The sequence below is a fragment of the Tursiops truncatus genome, chromosome 9 (genome assembly GCF_011762595.2).
Source record: "Tursiops truncatus isolate mTurTru1 chromosome 9, mTurTru1.mat.Y, whole genome shotgun sequence".
Classification (NCBI taxonomy): domain Eukaryota; kingdom Metazoa; phylum Chordata; class Mammalia; order Artiodactyla; family Delphinidae; genus Tursiops; species Tursiops truncatus.
In genome coordinates, this window is record NC_047042.1 from 83,827,544 (window position 1) to 83,841,007 (window position 13,464).

Consider the following 13,464-nt stretch of genomic DNA (forward strand, 5'->3'; position numbering starts at 1 on the left):
CAGTCGCTAACCACAGAGGAGTCTGACGAATACTAAACCCTGAAAAGATGCCCTCAGATCTACAAATGGCATCTCCAACTGAATTGACCAAAGTGAGTGGTTTTAATATTTTCTGCCTTCTCCTCTTCCCATTCTGAGACCTGAATAGGGGATCCATACCCTTGAACTTTAAGCAGAAGTTCGTGTTATAGACTTTTTCTGACAGTAAATTGGAAGTTGAGTGTTTTAGAGAAAAAAAAACCGAGATCAAACACTGATGACCACCTAAAAAAACTTACTGGGGGATCCTCCAGGAACAAAATAAAACAAAGCTCCCGTGAGACTGAGTTTTGAGCACAAGCCTCTACTTACATAGGGTGTCAAAGAAATCTGTAGACAGATATTTTCCAGGCACAGAAGTCCTCAGGGGGCATTGGTTCAGAAGGTCAGCACCTGGAATTTAAAAGACAGTATATGAGCCCTTAGGAAACATCCCAGAGTTGACAGAGGAAACAAAGTCAGTTTTTTCTCTCGTTACTCCACCAGTGTGATAAAGAGATGAATTTTTTAAAAGGAAAAAGGAGCACCTTCTCTTTCCTGCTTAAGACACACAGGCTGGGAAAGTTCCTGCCCAGCGAGCGGCACACACCTCCTCAAGCTGGAGTTCTCTCTGTGTGAAGCTGGTGTGGCTGCGTGCATTTCACAGCCCCTTAAGGTGTGTTCAGCTAGACGTCTTATGAAGTAAAGCACTGTATGGACCCTATACCTCCAGTCACGGAGAAAGGCATGAAAGCAGCCTGCACACGAGGCTTCTATTTCCCAAACTGGTTTTGCAACCTCCTGCTGCAGCAGCACAGACTCCAGAGGGCCAGCAGAGGGCAGCACGAGTCTGTAAATTTGCCCTTTTCCTGCTTGGGAATCAGGCGGAGGACAATCTAGAAAAGGATCCGGGTGACTCTCTCCTATGTGGTCTGACTTTAAAGGTGGAAAGCACCTTTCACCACATCACAGGAGCGGGAGCCCACATCGTCGAGGTCTTCGTTCCTGAAAACTGGTTGTTCGAGGGAACGCTCGAGTCTTCCGCACACGGGGCCTGCCCAGCTCCTGGGAGGGCTTCGGAGCAGCTCCAAGGAAGGTTTCTTAGGGAGGCCTGGCTCTCAAACGCTCACGTTTCTGCCAGCGAGAGGCTGAGTGACTCAGCAGTGCCATGCAGGAAAGTCTGTCCTGTCAAGTGACTGCATATTGAAATGTCTAAGTTAATGATTACAACACCTCGGAGGAGGAACTTAAACACCGCCAAGGCCAGAGAGCAGGCTGGCTCATCAGCGGACGCGTCAGACCTGGTTTACAGGTGTGACCTTTCAGCCGAGTGCTACCGAGCGGGACTGTGCTCAGGCGCTTCAAGATGCCGTCAAAACAGGGACGTACTATGTTAGGAAGATTCTTCAGAGTTGGGATTGAAATTCAAGAGGATCTTGACCAGTAAGAGAAACGGTTGAGAAAAGCAACAGGTATATTCAGTACTGTCTTACAACAGAAAAATCAATCTAAAAAAAATCAAGCAAGTGGAGAAGTACACATGGGAAGGGAGATCTATCAGGGTAAACACACACAATTCAAGCCGACGTGGAGTCACACACAATCCTGGAATATTTAAACAACGTTATAAAATGATAGCGTGTTTCCAAAATTGTCTGATCATAAAGATGAGGATAGGACCCAAGACAGAGAGGAGCTCTTTCCCTTTTTGACAGTGGCTGAGACGTGCATCAGACTGCGGGGAATGCCAGTCTGCTGTTTTCTGGGAGCTTTTCAGTCTTTGGAAAAGTCTTTGGAATAGTTCATTTAAGCTGCTGGGAAGTCCTCCTTCAATTAACCTTTTCTTGTAAAAGCATGTGATAAAGCCTAATTCTGCACTATGCTTCTTCCATCCTTGCTGTCACTTCTCTGAGGAACTTGGGACCTGTGCCTGCAGCCTCTTAAGACTTAGATGCACGGACATGATCTGCAGTTGGGGAGACCAGAGCACAAAAAGGTTTGGTCAAGAAAACTGTATGAGTTGGTGCTAAGGTTTCTTAATTATGAGGATATAAGCTTGACGGAGGCATTTTCAGCTTCCCATAACTTCTCTGCCCTTCCCCCTTCCCAGGAGCACTGGAAGTCTGTGCCTTCTACAGCTGCTCTCATCTAAGGATGGCGCTGAGGCTTGTACCGAGCCCATCACCGAAGGGGAGAGCGAGAGCCAGTGAGCTCGCTTCACTAACGGGATTCCTGCTGCTTCCTTGGCGGGGGCTGTCAGGGGTCAACCTACACTCTCCACTGACAGCCCCCTGTCACAGAGCCCCCAAAGGTGGTCTTCTTAGGTGCTCAGCGGTCACCCTCTTGAACTTTTAAGGTGTTAGAAGCTGACCTCTGTCAATCCCTGCTTAGAATCAACCTGCCAATGAGTATCTTTCCCTTATCTCTGACTTTCCTCATGAGCATTAGCTTATCTGAGGTTAGTACTTAGGCACTGCCTTCCTACCCTAAAGTACTATTAAGCAACCTCCCATTTAGTGGCCCATGTAACTGGGAACAGAGAGACGAGCAGTATAAGCTTTGAGATCAGAAAGACCAGGATTCAGATTTTCCCTCTGTCACCTGTTACACAGCTTGGACACACTGTTTAACCCTTTTGAGCTTTAGTTTCTTTATTTATAAAGTGAAAATAATAATGTTAATTCTGAGTTGTGAAAATATAACTAACTCAAATAAGACACACGGTAGGTACACAGACCTTCAATAAATGTCAACTAACCCCATCACCCGCAAGTTTCCCCAGGAGGGGATGGCTCATCTAACATTCTGGATAACAGTTCCTAAGGCATTATAATCAATATGTTAAAGTTGGTGTGAAAGACTGAAATAATATTGGCCATCAGTACACAGAACCTGTGGGGCTGGGGGCTTCTCTGGCGGGAAAGGGTAGCACGTAAGCCAAGGGATGTTGCAGCAAGGAGTCGGGAGTCCAAGAGAAGAGAAGACAGATACAATCTGACACTGGGACGAGGCTATTCTAACCATGTCCCGCCATCTATTCATGCATCACGGATTCACCGAGATTCCAACGTAGCAGGAGCTGAATGAGGCTCAGAGGACACGAGAGCAAGCAAGGCAGGTGAGTCCAGTGTAAGTAAACAATAAACAGATAACGACAGGATGGAACAAGGGCTCCACAGGAAAACGGCTTGTATGGGGGCGAATTTAGGGCCACGTCCGAGGGAGGGGCTGGGACAGTCATGTCTTTCATTGAGGGTGATTAACAACAGCAGGGCTACAGAGCCACGAGTCACTTCTCAGTACTAATGATAAAGATAGGTGCTTCAAAATCAATCAGCAGACACTCACTGATTGCCTCCTAAGAGCCCGGCACTGGGCTAGACACTAGAAAACCAGGTAAGGAGACGATGCGGATGCACTTGCACACGACCTTACAGTCTAACTGTGGAACGACGTCTAACACACAGAACAGGTAAGCTGCTGCAGGGTGCACGCAGAGGAGAGCACAGCAGTCATTTAGGGCTGGATGAGTGTGGGGCTGGCCGGGGCGGGGGCGGGGGGGTGTTCAAAGCGGAAAGGGGCCTGAGCTGGGCTCCACAGGTGTGACATGGGCAAGTGGAAGAACAGGGGGTTTCCGGGAGGGGATGCTAGCATTGTTAAACGTAGCAGGGAGGTGAAATCAGTGAGAACGGGGGAATGCCACTGCATTTGGGGCCTTTGGGAAATTAGACTGGCAGGGATTTGAGGCCACGCAGGACTGCAGTCAGGGTGTGTGTGTGTGTGTGTGTGTGTGAGCGTGAGCTCACGTATGTATTCCTCGCGCGCGCACCCTCACACAGTATTGAAAGTTAACTGAGATCTGAGGTGGCAGGAGATGAGAAAACACATGAAATTTATGAAGAACAGAAGAAACAGATGTTTGCTGGATGGGAAGCACTATGCTGGAGACACAAAGTGAACAAGACAGGGCGCCAGTGCTCACGGCCTCAGCAGGCTAGCAGGCGTCCAGACAAGCAGGCAGTGGGTTAGGTTCTAGGACAGGGGAAACTCTAGGGGCTATGGGGCCCACAGGTGAGGCACCAGATTTTGGGGTCAGGATAATAAGCTTTCCCAGGGCCTCCTAGCTTCCTCCACGTCCGCAGAGGGGTGGGCAAGAATATACTGGGGTGGTCGGTTCCTCCTGGGTTCCCCCGAGAGACTGGGAGCCCCTTTCTCAGGATGCCTTGATGAATAGGGTAAACGGGTACCCCTGTCTGTGGGGAATGCAGGCATCTGGGGCGCTGGGTTACATCAGCTGGAGATGCAGCGCTTGCGCAGCTCAGATGCTGCCCTCTGCAGGTGCGCAGGACGCTCGGGGAGGGGCAGCTCCACACCCTCCGCCCCAGTCCCTTCGTCTCTGGAGGCCCGAGGCGCCTTCGAGTCCCATGAGAATACAAAAACCTTAAGGAGAACCCCGTGCGGCTTTCTATTCCGTTTCTCCAGCTTACTGTGTAATTTTCTGCTAGGAAAACTTTACCCACGGCTTAAATTTGAAACATTTGCTACATTATAATTTTTTAAGCCCATACAAATAAAGCCAGTATTCAAAAAATCCGAGGCAGACGTAAGTTAAACAACCGCCCAGGCCTTCCCTGGGGCCAGCTCTGTGTGCAGCACATGGAGGGATGGCCCAGCGCCCCGGAGCGCGATGCCCGGGAAAGCTGGCAGGGACACGGCCCAACGCTTCTTCCCGCCCCTTTTTAAAATACATTGTCTACCTTAAGGATGAAGACAATATAGGTGATGGGGAGGAAAACGTTGTTATTCGTCCCATAAAATCATGCTCAGAAGCTAAACACAAGCTGACTGCCCTCCGCCCTGTCTCCCAGGGCTGGGGGGACGGAAGGTGGTACTTACTGTCATTGGCACTACGGGACAGCTCCTCCCACGAAAATATCTTGTCGGGCATGCTTCATTGATACTTCTGACATGTTTAGTTAACGAAAGCATCGCGCGGTTAACACAACAAAGCGATCTGTAACAGCTGCCTCCGTGCCACCTGAAAGGACCCTGCAGCACTTGCCCCTTGCCCGCCCCACCCCCCCTCCCCCACCACCACCGAGGCCTTGGGTGGGAAACTTCCTTTGACTGGGTTTTCCTCCTCAGATGAGTAACTCTATCCATCTCTTGGTTCAGGGTGTTGTCCTTATACAAAGACAGGTGACGTCGTCCTCCTAGGGGATCAGGGAAGCCGCTGGCAGAGAGCTAGGGACCTGGCATGTCCTTCTCTGCAGCTCTTGTGGACACGGAAGTGGGTGGGGGGGTGTCGGAGGACATGGTGGCGCGTGGGCCCAGCAGGGGTCACTGGTTCACGCCGGGGCTCACGGGGAACCGAGTCCTTTCCCGTGGGCTTCTCGAGGCCCGGCCTGCAGTCCTTGGCCAAGCAGGAAGGGTGAGTCACTGCTCCTCCAGCGGCGGCTTCTCTGCCCCGTCTCCACCGCCCTTCACTCTATTCCCAGGAGACACATGCAAGCTTCTAGAGCATCTTCTAAACATGACATTCACTCAGTGCCCCGAGGAGCACAGTGTGCTCTCAGAACATTGCTCAATTCTGTCTCCTGTGGGAAGGAGTCGACGTTTGTTTTATTAAGAACTAGCGTGAAATAAGCTAATTCTCATCCAAAAAAAAGAAAAAGAGAGAGAGGGGTCTATCGAGTCTCCCATTTCGGCACACAGATAGAAATACTATTATTCTTATTTCTGGAAGCCCAGGAGCTAATAAATTCACCAGGCTGACAAAAGAGGCTGGGCGGAAGCTGTCTACACAAGTAACTGATTTGTTTCATTCTGTGCAGATGAGGTTCTCCTTTCTGACCTAAGCCATTTTCTAAGCATCGTCCAAGGGCAGCAGCTTCTCCCACCAGGCTGGGGCAGGAGCTGTGTGGTCAGAGGAGGGCGGCCCGGCTCCCACCGGCCTCTGCTCCCCGCACCGTGACCTCCGGCCGACCACGGCCCCTGCTTCAGTCTCATCTCTGAAACAAGCAGCTGTCTGTGACAGTTTCCCCTGTGCTCTAAAATGATTCTCAGATGTGACATGAGGTGTGAGGCTGGGCTCCACTCTGGCCTGCTCCTAAGGGGCTTCAGTCGTAAGCCCATGAGTGGAAAGTGGCCCTGCCGAGAGAGAGACATCGTGAATCACTCAAAACCGCGAAGAACGTTGCTTGGCTCTGACTTCAGAAGGGCAGGATGAACAAATCCATGCCCGGCGGGCACCTGCTGACTGGCTGTCTCTGCCTTTTTAACCCCTCAGGGCCCGAGTGCTTCTCAAGAGCCTTCTGACGCTCTGATGCTTCAACGCTGTCAGGCTGGTACCCTTTGCCGGCTTCCGTCCAGGCGGGCATGCCGAGTCCAGGGCGAGTGCTCATGAATCTTTCTGTATGGTCACTGGGATTGGCTTTTTTGCAACTTCTACTCCCAAAGCAGATTAGTTCTCCCTCCCAGCACAGGTCAAAAAACAAAGAATAGAGCTCCCCTCCTTTTAAAATCCTCTCTCGAAACTGCACGCCCAAATCCAGTGAGTCTAGACTGGAATGGATTCTAGAATCAACTGACCTCTAACTTCCAAATGCATTTCAATTTGGCCTTTATTGATCTGAGATCATAAAGGTTGTAGGAATCAGGATATGGCTCTGGTTGCTGGTAGAAGCTGCATTAATTCTTCCTGCCTTCGAGAAACTGGGAACACTTTGGACCGTCCATAGTTTTGTGTGGCTCACGGAAAGTAAACAAGATGATAACAGAGAAAACCCAACTTCCTGGTCACAGCTCACAGCATCTTTGGAAACTAAGTAGTGAGTTCCCCGGCCCTGCTGAAAACTGCCCCAGGGTGGTCAGAGCATGTGAAAAAACCCAGCGCTCAAGACCATTTGCCCCAGAAAATGACTGGGGTTTTTGCCTTCAGGGACACTTCAGCTGCAGAGAATAGCTGGGCACACGATGTGTGAAGTTTAAAAAAAAAATGAAGCTTTTTTTTTTTTTTAAGTTAGAGAATTGCATACTCAAAAAGCAAGAGATGTGATGCCGTTTTCTCCGATTCTGAAAGCTCACAGTGGCCACAGCACAGTTAACCACACAGAGCATTCGCATTCAGGCAACTGTCTGATTGTCACCAGACTTGTTACGGCCTTATAGGAACTGAATAAGCTGGGAGTACTTCCTAAGAGCTATTCAGTTGTGAAAATGTAGAGAGCCTCCTGTTTTGTCTTCTGTAAAATCTAATCAGCTAAAATGACGACTTGGTGATCAAACTTGCGATTCTTTTGCTACTTGAAAAAGGCTTATTTTGCCAGGCGAGGAGAGACTTAACTTGTTTTTTTTAGACTGAGGTCGTCTCTATTCACTGGCGTAGTAAACAAGCCAGACTTAAACAAAACAAAAAAACATCAAAAACAACAACAAAAAAAACAACCCTCCTTTCAAGAACAACATTACATTTTTATCTTCTCAGGGATGAACTAAAAGCACCATAATTTTTTAAAAACAACAGCCATCAGAGTATCTATGAATGATAAAGAAAAACTTAAAAAAACCCTAAACCTCATTTGCTCATTTCCGAGAATACTGACAGCTTAAGGTATCTCTTCATATCATTTTATTCCTTAAGCTCTCTTAATTTACAAGGTCTAACAGAATCTTAAACCATCGTTTTAAAATCCTCTTCATTCCATTCTTAAAGATACCCGTAAATGGATAATTTGGGTATGTTCAAATAAAACCACCACGGCCCGTAAGTATAATTGTGAAAAAAACTCTTTGTATTTTGCCAAAGATACCAGCTAGAAACTACCATTAGGACAGTTTCCTTTTTGGTCTTCAATTGCCTTTATTTCACTTTCCTATCAGCTTGGTGACACTCTAGATGCATAAAGCTTTCTCCGCAGCTCTGGCGGTGCCCTGAGAGCCTTGCAGAGCCGGGTGAAGTGGAGAGCTCCCGGTTTGCCAGGGCACGGTTCCCAGGGCGGTGACTCAGCTCTGGAGGCCACCTGCTGCAGGGGTGCTGCCACTCTCCGGGTCATTGCCAGTCACGAGGGTAGAAGGACAGGACAGAGCTGAATGGACCCAAAGAATCAACAGCTCAGAGCCAGGTCAAGGGCAGCGTCAGAAGGAAAACCTTTGTTTATAGAAAGTCCAGCCTTTCCAGGTGAGGCTCTGCGTAGCAGAGGGGCTTCACACCTGGAGGCTAAGCATCTTGGTCACCACCTGGGCCTCTGGCTGCGGTATAAAATGAAGGCAGGGCCACAGGGCAGCTCCCACTTTCAACACCACTTTGATCAAGTCACCATGGTTTTCAAAAGTAACAAAGGGCGTCCGCTGCCAGCAAAACAGCCCATTGCTTTTGAGGTCTTTCCTCCACCTAAGTCCAAACTTCCTCCAGGGCATTCTCTCGACTTCCTTTAGGTAAACCCTCTGCTCCAACTAAAATCGGCTGCCTCCACCACCCCACTCTGCGGGGCTCCCTCCCTCTGGTCTGTTTTTCTGTTTTGAGAGGCCAGTTGGGTTGCCAGCAGCCACAGACACTGAGCTACTCCACCCGGGATCCTTCTCATTCCTTGCCTGTTTTAAGTGTACAAAACCGCTAAGGTTCAGTTCAATATTCCCTTCTCGCTCTACGGAGCCTCCCTGGACCACTCGGGCATGTCACCCTCTCCTGCACTCATAGCACTTATGTCTTAACCGTGCAAAGCCAACCGATGTTTACTCAGTCCTTCCAATGTGTTAAGTCCTTTCAGTCAATGACAAACACTTAAGGGACATGTGCTCCATGTCAGACAGCATGTCAGGTGCTCCGAGTATGAAGGGAAAAGACACTGTCCCTGCGGCAGAAGTTTACATCCCTCGCCTCGCAGGACAGAAGCACACGAGCATCGCCGCCTAGCACGTGGAAGGAGCTCTGCCTGCAGACTCAGCAGGCTTTACGGAGGAACTCTAGGCTGAATTTTAAAGGAAAAGGAAGGTTTTAACGGAGGGACAAGGTTGGACAAGGAAGGAAGGTGGGCGCTACAGAAGTAAGATGGGAGTTCACTTCGGTATCTCTGCAGCTTTGGGTTGAAGGGCTGGGGGGCACACGGGGCTGGGAGGTGGGCTGGGGCCTGGGCATGGGGGGCTTTGCACTGGCCGAGTACCTTCATTGTATGAGGTGGATCAACAGGGTGTGAGAGAGGCGGACGGCAGGGCTGGCTGGGGTCAGGAGTGCTGAAGGGCTGAGGCACTTGGACATACATTATCTGGCTCAATCCCCACCACATTCTTGAGCTCCTTGTCTGCCAATTAATCACACACTGCCTTGTGACACGTTCACATCTGCTATCTCGTTCCCTAACGTGGCCTGCATGCTCTGTCTTCTCCCCAGCTAGACGGTCAGCTCCTTGCAGGCACAGAACAATGCCTTCTCTCTGCTGGCCCACAGTGGCCAGCGCAGTGCCTCATACCCACAGACGGTCAGAAACACACGCCATTTTTCTTTTCCTTCCCTGTTCTGTTTTTAAAAATCGAAGTACAGTTGATTTAACACAGGTCTTAATTGACACTTCAGGATGTGCTCTTGCCGCCTGTCAAATAAGTAATTAAGTCCATCAGCAAATACTTTTTGAGACCTAGACTCTGGACGGTACTTAGGGCACATATCAAAAAGGTGTGCAATACAGGCGGGTGGGTCCACAGAAGCATTCTGAGAGGAGCAGGAGGGCGGGCTGGAAGGAGGGCTTAGCTGGCCAGCTCCGCGCCGTGATGGACTTCTCTTCGCCCGCACTGACTGGCTGTGCCTTTACTCTTGGGCCTGGAGCTTAGCTTAGTTCTTTCCTGAGCTCCATCACGCCCAAGAGGAATCAGTCGGTGATCTGGGTCTTCGCCTGCTTTTATCTTGTCTCCCTTTATTCCCTCTATAGTGGTGAGCAACAGTGATATGCCAGACACTGTGACACAGAGAAAACAAGTCTCCCCTTTCAGGTAGCTTATGTCTTGCAGGAGGGGAAGAAAAGCACTTGGTTATAACGCGGTGTGCTCACGTTTTCTCCCTCCCCCCCTTATTACATTACATCACATTATCTAATGTAATCCAGAGGGCTCCCTGGAGGAGGTGATACCTGAGACGACTCCTAAGAATGCACAGGTGTCAGCAGATGAATGGATGAGGAAAAGAGAGGAACACGAGTAAAGACGTGGTCCAGGGCAGAGAAGCGGGCCTCAAGGATCTTCTGAGAGAGGCACTGGAACCTGGAAAAGGAGGAGCTATTAAAGGGCTTTGAGTAAGAGAAAGACAAGCAGATTTACATTTTAAAAAGATCAGCTGGGAGGCCAGTGGAAGAACTTACTGGAAAGTAGTGACCTTGGAGTCCAAAGAGAGCAAAGTACGGATTAGAAAGATAACAAAGCAGAATGGTTAAGCCCTGGATATGGAGTGACACGTGTAGAGAGAGAGTGACTGAGAAAAGTCTTTTGAAAAAGACCTTTAAAATGACTGCATTTCAGAGCCTCCAGCAACAGGTTACACACGCACTGCTGATGCTGGCCACAAGTGGGCAGCCTCACACAGCCATTCCATGGCCAGACCCTCCAGGATGTAGGGAGAGAATTTCCAGGTTTTTTGTGCAGAAAACTGGGAGCGCTTGGTTTTAACCACCAGAAGTGGCTAGCCTTTTCTAGGCCTTTTGGACTAACAATTTTGAGTGATGAAGAATATCTACCATTCTCAGCTTAGCTCCTTGTAAAGTCGATTTAAGATACTTATCTATTCAGGGTGGTTCTCTCCTTACCCAGAGATCTGACAAAACTTCAGGTTTGTGACCTACAGGCAATCAGCACAACTTCATCTGCCCTCGACCTGGCTTTCTCTTCCCGGATTGCTCACCTCTTCAGCTCCCCCCCTTGGATTCATAGATGCCCCTCGCCAATCCCCAAGGGAGTCCTGGACTCTCCTACCCAGGCAGTCTTTAAAGACGTAATTCCTGGTAGAGGCTGGATGGAACCACCCAAACTTAAGAGAACGGGGTTCTCCACCACATAGGGCGAAGCCACCAAGTAAATTCTGGAAAGGAGACACAAGCTCTCTGAACTTGCCCCATAAACATAACTTTTCTCCCACTGAGAACCTCTGTAGAAAGCATGGGGTATCAGGTGGAGAGGTGTGACCTGCATGAAAACTGGTGGTCTTGTCTCTCACTGGGCTATCTGAAGGGTAGCCAGCCAAGCCCTCAGAGAAGTGTGTCACGCGTTTGAAAATGCAGACTGAGAAGGAAAAGTTTTCTGTAAGTTTTCACCAAGGAGAACCAGCTAGTAAAGAGCTTGGCCCCATGACCCAGTCTGACAATGATCCTTGAAACATGCTGCCAGGACCTCGACACGCCCAGGGGCACCGTCCCCAGGTCAGCAACACTGCCCACCTGAGGCCCCGTGTCCCCCTGCACAGTTATCTGCGGGGGCTGCTGGAGCCTGTGCTCTGCGTGGGGCTGAGCCTTTCCTGGGGAGGCAAGGGCTGCTGTGTAAGCAGCTGGGGAGCAAGGCAGGCACAGAGAGGGCGCCAAGACCCCAGCCCAGGGCCCCTCGGGCTTCCTGGGTTGTCACTTGCTCTGACTGGCTCTCGTGACCACGCAGGTCCATTTACCTGAAGAGGGAGGAGAAAGTAACAGAGACTCCATCACTGGAACCAGCGTCTGTGATCCTTCCCAAGAAAGGCAAACCACCTTGCAGGCACTGCACACGCTTTAACCCATTCAGGCCTCACAGCAGCCTGTGAGGTGGGTACTACTCCCATTTGACAGACTAGGAAACTGAGGCACCAAGACATTAAGCAACGTTAACGTGCCCAGAGTCACACAGCCAGCGAGTGGCAGACGCGGGTTGCAGACCCAGGTGGCCTGACTTCAGGGCCTGTAGGTTATATCCTGTCTCATCAACAGGGGGAGGGAGAGGCCCGGGAACCTCCCAGGGTCACTGGTGCTCACGGGCTGGCATGGATATGGGGGAGGGGGCGGGAACTGGATGGAAGAGACAGGGATCCGGCCTCCTAATCCCACCCAGTGCTTCCTCTACACAGTACGTGGTGCCTTCTACGCTCTTACTGACACCACTTGCTCAGAGGGCCAGGGAGACGGACCGGCCCTCAATCAAAACAACGACCAGCCAATCAGAAGTTTACCAAAGAGGCAAAAACCCTTGTATGGAAATTGACCTACACTTTTCTTACCACAGACAGAAGCCCTCCAGCTTGCAAAAGTGATTCTAGAGACAGCTGGTATATTCCAGACAGGATCCCTTCCTTTTATCACTTTTCGCAAGTTGTACTTGGCTTATAACCTCACTGAAGTTTTCAATTGATTTACCATTGCTGGTGGTTTAAATCGGCTCACCCCAAATTTTAAGAACCTACGTGTAGAGGGGTCATGTCAGCATCAGAACTCCCACGCATGCCTGAATCACCTCCATGTAGGAAAAGAGAGAAAGAGTGAACTATGTCCCCAGGCCCCGATTTCCAGAGAAAACCACACCTCAGAGGGATGGCACTGGTCCCTGGGTGGGACACAGAGCCCTCTGAGAGGCCCTCGAAGCAATGTCACAGACTCGAGCTGAATTGTGTGGGCTTCAAAGCTGCTTCAGCAAATCGGCAGCCCACCAGGCCTCATCAATATTTGAAAGCATAATAGAGAAGTGAGGTGAACCAGAGCAAGTGCGCCTGGCACTGAGCCTCCCGCTGGGAAGTATTGCGGTAGGGGAAGAACCCATGTCTCAGAGCAGCCCTGACAGACTAAAAATATCTTCTGCTTCTCCTCTCATCCGTCTGGTCACTGTCCCAGACGCAAGCTCAGCACAGCCTGGTCCACAGAATCTATTACATCACCATCTACCTGCACTTCGTAACTGGATAAAGAAGGCGGAATAGTCTCCTTTTTTTTCTTTCTCATGGACTCGAGTACAAACGTACAGACTAGGATATAATGACATTCTATTCAAAAACAGGCGCCAAGGGTACCTGCTTCAGCCTGGCATCTCAGGAAAACGTTGGAAGCGGAGTCCTTTAAAGGAAATCACTTACTTTAACTGCAGACTGGCAACGATGACTCACCCCAGAGATCCAGCTAAATGCTGGCACGGGAATTCTTAATGACAGTGTCAAGCAAATAAGATCTTATATGAAGGGAAACTTCTGCGTTAAATGCCTGTGGACAAGCTGCTCTGACCTCCTGCATCCTCAAAGCTCTTCTGCTCTGTTGCATAACCCATAACCTTGAGAACAATCAGCCCTTCCTGCCAGCAGCTTCTCCGTGTCCACCTGCCCCTACAGGTAGTAAAAGACAAGAAAGGATCAGGAGCAGTGTTTACACAACATGTCCCGGCACTCTCTTCCTCCTGGCCTCACCCCACCCCCCGGCTTCGAAGTTCATTTCTTCTAAAATGGGGGCGAGGTGATTCGAA

The 13,464-nt window shown here is 49.9% G+C and overlaps 1 long non-coding RNA gene across 1 annotated transcript in view; it reads right to left on the reverse strand.

Moving 5' to 3' along the window:
* Positions 1–13,464, reverse strand: part of LOC109547904 (uncharacterized) — a 212,519-nt gene that overhangs the window by 14,939 nt on the left and 184,116 nt on the right. The window contains exon 16 of the long non-coding RNA XR_004528175.2: positions 352–432. This is a non-coding gene — a long non-coding RNA (uncharacterized lncRNA). The remainder of the gene's footprint in view (positions 1–351; positions 433–13,464) is intronic.